Genomic DNA, 6,582 nt, shown 5'->3' on the forward strand with positions numbered 1-6,582 from the left:
GCTCATGTCGTGTGGTTTAATGAGAAGGAAAGGATATAGGCTTGTGCTTTTGAATTCGGTTTAACTAGGCTGAGAGATCTTGGGCTTTTAGCTTCGTAATGGGTTTTTTGCCCATTTTGTGTGCTGAGGTTTATACGACTATGGACCCAAATTTATTTTTAGTGAGGGAGGAGTTAGGTAAAGTCCAACCTATGTAGTATGAAAATAATTTTCACGAGCCCATTTGAAAAAAAAAAAAAAAAAAACTTATTATTGTGCAAGTGTATTCCAATAAGGTTCAGCCATGTGACATGCATGTATCCAATTTGTTTTTGGTAGGGGTGTTCATGGTGCGGTGCGGTGTGGTGCGGTGCGATTTGATTTTGGGTCATTTTTAACACCACACTTTGCGGTGCGATTTAGCTAAAATCATAATTGCACCGCACCTTATTTTTGCAGTCACATGTGTGGTGCGGTGCGGTTTGGTGCGGTTTAGAATTTAGCCAAAACTATAACCGCACCGCATCTCATTTTTGCAATCACATGTGCGATACTATGTATAAAATATTGTTTGAAGTCTGTATATTTTTCAAATTTTGGGCTTTTCTTACTCAGCCCAAAACTATTTTTTCCCTTTTTTTGGGCCAAGTTTTAAATTATTGAGCTAGTTTTTCTTTATTTTGGGTTGGCTTTTCTAGTCAACACTTGCTAGAGTTATTAAACTTTTTTTTTTTTTTGAAAACTAGGGTTATTAAACTATTAATAATATATTTAATATTAAAAATAAATAAATATATTAATATATAGAGAGGATGCGGTGTGGTGCGGTTTGTGCGGTTTTCTTATTATAAAACCGCAAACGGCACTGCACCATGCAGTGTGGTGTGGTGTGGTGCACTATTACTTGTAGTGTAGTGCGGTGCGGTTATACTATTTTGCGAGTGGTTTTTGTGGTTTATGAAGTTTAGTGAGCACCACTAGTTTTTGGGGTCAACTCTTGTTTAAGGAAGATAATAATTCCTTTGAATAGTGATACGTAAATTCTACAAAATATTTTAAAAATAGAGAACTTTAAAATATCTTCGGTAGTATGGCCTCCACAAAGCAAACCTTGGTTTTATGAAGTGGCTTAAGGAACTCAAACAATGGACTAGCTTTTGTGGCATCCATTAGTTCCACTCCATGATAATCTCCTTTATTAAACTACGCATCTACCTGAACACCATTCTTGTTTAACATCTCAACCAGCTTCATCTGACGGTCTATCAATGGGTCTCCATCACAGCCTATCACCAAAACCCACCAACCCAACTTTCTAATTTGATCAAAGTGATGATCAGTTCCACCACCCACCGTTAGATTGCAATACTCACGATCGCGGTCAACCCCAATTGGCAAAGCCAATTTCCACATAAGATCACTAACACTTTATGGCAAAACCGGATTGTTGACCAATCTCAGCTTTGACTTAGTTCTCTGTGACCCACCAAGGAATGGGTGGTGCAAAACCAATCCTTTGATCTTCAATGGCTTAAAATCATCAACGGATGTAGATGCACGTAGCCCTACCTGATAGGCTATATTGCACTAGTACCCATTAGAAACCACTTGGAATAATCAACAAAGTCACGTAACAATTTTTCATGTGTACATTTGATCCAATGTAATGCTTCGATTGCATCATCGTACGCCGCAGGAAGGCGGTGCTCGGGAGCGAGGCGGTATTCGACGGAGACGACCACGACGGCGAGTTGAAGTGCCATGTTGGAGCAAAAGTCATTGTTCATAGTGGAAGCAGCACTTGAAGAAATAAAGCCTCTACCATGTTACGTAGTACACAATGAGAGGAAACTTTGTGGTCTTTTTGGAGGTACTAGCTAGTGCTTGACTTGGTAGGAATATGCGGAGCCAGGTGTTGTGATTTGGGTTGAGAGTGACATCTTTGGTGATGATAGGGGAGGTACCAGTAATATTGTGATGATCAGTACTGTCATGATTTGGGACAATTTGGAGGTACTCATAGGGATCAATGGTGGAACTTGGTGGTGCAGTTTGGTTTCTGGACATGGTGTACTGATTTTGTTGACGATGGGGTTGAAGAAAGATAGTTTGACATTGTAGATTATAGATGGTTCATGACTTCATGTGGTTTTTAATTTATTTGTGATACAGTTCTTCATGTCAATTTTGTATTTAATACTTTAGTGATCTAGTGGATTCTTAGATATATTAGACTATTATTACTTGATCCATAAGTTTATTTGATTGCTAACATCACAAGTTAGGCCAGAGTGATATTATAAAGTGGGAGGCCAAGGCGACAAGGCCTGCAATATTATTTGTTCAGCAAGTAGTTTTAAATTTAGTGTGGATGTGCTTGTCTAGATGATTACTCGAAGGATTATCATTGACCTCCATAAAATTTTAGTTAAATTATAGATTAAAGATTTTTTTTTTTTTCCCCTTGTTTTGGTTAGTCCATTTGTTATATAAACATGTATCCCACTCTTTTTTTTTTTTTTTTTTTTTTAAATTTTTTTTTTCTCCACTCTCTCCGCTTCTTTTACAACCACCCACATAAATTTCCGCTTCTGCCACCCAAAGCCATTGCCTCATCAACTATGTATTACTTATAGTTTTGAAATTTGGTACTGTTCAAAAATTATTTTTTTAAAACAGTGAGAGATTCAAAATTTTTGAAATTAGACTGGAGTTTGACTGTAGTTAAACTGTGATATAAATAATTTTAAATAAATCTAGTCTTAATTGTATATAATTAAATATATTAATTATCCACTTGGCCGATAGAATTTTTTATTTTTTGTGAATGATTTTACTGACAATAACTATCCAAACATGCCCCTAAATACTTTCACAATTCTCACAGAAGATTGACAATACAAAAATGAAGTCAGGTTGATGCCAGACTTGTTTAGAGACTAATGGCAGTTTCGAAGGAGATATGCATAGAAGTCACTGAAGCTCATTTAAATTGTAGCAGGGCAAAGACGAAAGCTGTGGCTCTAAATTTGGAAATAAGAGGTCAGTGAAACATTAGGACCACATGATTAGGACGAAGGTACAAACTCATAAGTTTGTACCATAATCTCTTGCACTACGTTGTGTAATCATGTCAATCAAATGTATGGGTGACAAAATTTAATACGACCCGCGAACCTGACACCACACGACACGAAATTAGTAGGTTATGGGTTGAGGGTTAATGGATTCGTGTCATATTCAAGTTGACACACTTGACCCGTTTAATAAATGGGTTGGGTTAGTGTTCAACATATGGAACCTGTTTGACTTGTTTGACCCATTTAATTTAATGGTATTTTATCAATATACCCTTCAAACCCAAGAAATATTAATTTATTAGTTGTTGTGGTTTATTTTCTTTGTATATTGTGATTAATTATTTGTGATATTGAGATATGCTTTAGTTTTGAATGACTATTTGTGATGCATTTACTCGTTAATTCTAAATTTTATATTAAAATATTTATTTGTTTGTTTTTTCATAATTTTTTTTTTTCATTTTGATAAAATCTAATAAACAGGTCAACACGACTGACCCATTTAATGAATATGTCGAGTTAGTGTTGACTCATATAGTCGGCTACTCATGAGTTGACATGACACGAACCTGACACGCGAATACGAATTGACACTCCTAATCCAATGGCAAACTCATAAGTTCCAAAACAACCCAATGATGCATTGTTAGCTTTACTTTTTTTTTTTTTTTTTTTTTTTTTTTTTTTTTTGCTGTACAAAAAAAGGGGTTTTCAATGTGGATTTATTGACCCATGATAATGAGTAATACTATGTGTACGACCGAGACTTTGATGCCACTATTATTATGGATCCAACACATTTATTAAAGTTAGCTTTATTTTTTAAAAAAAAAATACTAAATATTTTAACACACACATATAAAAAAATAAAAAAATAAAGTAAAAAAAGAAAAAGAAAAGAAAATGTCTTAAAGAAACTAAAAGAATACAATAACTCTGGGATATATTGGACTTGAACTTTTGAAGACTTATAAAAAAGAATTTTTTGTCTAGGCTATAGGACTCATAGCAGGTGGGCCTAAGATTGGGCTGATTTGCCCTTTCGCACTTTTTTATAATTAGATTGTCCAAGCTAGGCCCTAAGCACATTAAAAAAATAAAAGAGAATGCTATAAAGTCAGCCCTAATGACCAATATAGACTTCGGCCCAACTACGTTGTGCCCGGTACAATATTTTTACAGCTCTCCACGCACTTGCAGGCTTGCAGGAATTGGGTGCACTTAGCTAACTATCCAACATTCTAGTGGCTAGTGCACTGAACAGCAGCTATGTCCATTTTTTTGATAGTTAGATATGAGGAAGGGGAGGTGGACATAGGACACTATAAAGGACGCTTTTAGTATTATCATTTTTTTTTTTTTTTGAGAAAACGAAACAGTGCTTTTCATTAAACAGGCATTACACCTCTGTCCTGAATTACATATTGCAGAGCATTATTATCAATGTCCTCCATCCACACACGTGGTTCATACAAACTTTTTGCTAGTTTTGCAAGTTGGTCTGCTACTTTGTTTCCCTTCCGCCGAATATGAGAGTATGATGCTTGTCTCAACCTCTTTGAAAGGCTTCGTGCTTCATCTATTATGTGCCCATAAGCTGTCAAACATGGCTGTTCTGCATTGAGGTGTTTGATGATAACCTCCGAATCGCCTTCAAACACCACATCTTGGAGACCTAGTTCGATGGCGAATAAGATCGCTCTTCTACACGCCAGAGCTTCTAAGTCAGCAACAGTTGGTGGAAGACTGATTCGTTCCGACAGGGAGGCGATAACCATGCCTTCTGAGTCACGAGCTACCACACCCAAACCTGCCCTGTCCGATTCAATGAAAGTAGCTCCATCAAAGTTTATTTTGTAGGTTGGACATGGTGGAGGCCGCCATTGGGTTGAGTGAACAGCCACTTCATCTTGTATTGAATGATCTTGCACCGAATGGAACTCTTGCAGCCGTTCCACAACATCATTGAAGATTTTTTCCCCTGGCAAGGAAGTGGACCCAACTCTTTTTGCATTCCTATTGTACCATAGACTCCATCCCATGTAGGCAAATAGTTCAGCCATGTGTTGGTTACTTTGTGCAAGAATTCCTTGAAATAAATCACGAAAACTTACAAACTTTTCTGATATGAATTTTCTGCAACATTCAAAATCCCACCAGACCTGCTTCACCGCATGGCAGCCCCACAAAGCATGTAAACAATCTTCATCTTCCTCTCCACATTGATCACACGTTGGGTCTGTCACGATTTTCCGCCTCTGCAAATTCTTTTTTGTTGGGAGTGAATCGTTAATTGCCCTCCAGATGAAATGGCGAATTTTATTTGGAATGTTCAATGACCAAATCTCTTTCCAGAATTGTTTGTTGGCCGATGGGTTGGAGGAGCCAGGACAAAATTCTTCAGCTTTTCTTAATAAGACTCGGTAAGCTGACTTGGTTGTATAGTGTCCTGACTGAGTTTCAGCCCAAATTAGCTTGTCATCCGTAGCTTCTAAGCTTAAAGGGAGCTTCATGATTGCATCTGCTTCATGAGGGAGGAATTCGTCACGAATAATGTCTTCAAGCCAACACCTGTTTTCCTCATCTATCAAGGCACATACCCGGCTGTTGCTGGGAAAATTCTTCTGAGGAGAAATGACTCTTCTGGAATGCAAGTCGGGCAGCCAACTGTCCCCTCGTATCTGAACTGATTTCCCATCCCCAATCCGCCATTTTGAACCCCAACGAACCACTTTTCTGGCTTGCAAAATACTTTGCCAAGCGTAAGAACCATTCTCCTTCACCCCCTCCTCTAGTATTGTGCAATTGGGAAAATACTTTGCTTTAAAGACTTTGTAAAACAGTGATTCTTTGTTGTGGAGCAACCGCCATATCTGTTTTCCCAACATGGCTAAATTGAAATTCTCTATCTCCTTAAAACCCAATCCTCCTTGACACTTCGGCTTGCATAATTTTTTCCATCCCACCCAATGTACCTTCCGAGCTTCTCCCTTATAACCCCACCAGAATTTTCTAATTAAGGACTCAATATCCTTGCATAGAATTTTTGGGAGTTTGAAACATGCCATGGTGTAAGTGGGCATGGCTTGTAAAACCGCTTTTATAAGGACTTCTCTTCCACCTTGTGACAATAGCCTCTCCTTCCAACCTTGCATTTTGTGCCAAATCCTTTCTCTAATATAGCTGAAGCTTTGTTTCTTCCCCCTTCCCACAAAGGATGGTAAGCCAAGGTATTTATCATAATTGGTTGTGGTTGCCACTCCTAGCAAGTTTTTTATCTCATCTTGCATTACTGGCTCGGTATTAGGACTGAAAAAGAGTTGAGTTTTCCCCTGGTTTATTTGCTGCCCAGAAGCCTCTTCATATTGCTTCAAAATGTCCAAGATGTGTGTGCACTCCTGTGAATTTGCCCGACAAAAAAGCAAGCTATCATCGGCGAAGAACAAGTGTGAAATTTTTGGGGCTGCATTACATAGCGAGACTCCTTTGATTGCCCCCGACCTCTCAGCTTGTTGTAGGAGAG

General features: G+C 37.9%; 1 pseudogene; it reads right to left on the reverse strand.

Moving 5' to 3' along the window:
• Positions 1-1,050: 1,050 nt before the first annotated feature.
• Positions 1,051-2,046, reverse strand: LOC115970629 (annotated as a pseudogene).
• Positions 2,047-6,582: the final 4,536 nt, after the last annotated feature.

The sequence above is a fragment of the Quercus lobata genome, chromosome 12, assembly GCF_001633185.2.
Source record: "Quercus lobata isolate SW786 chromosome 12, ValleyOak3.0 Primary Assembly, whole genome shotgun sequence".
In the NCBI taxonomy this organism is placed as follows: Eukaryota; Viridiplantae; Streptophyta; class Magnoliopsida; order Fagales; family Fagaceae; genus Quercus; species Quercus lobata.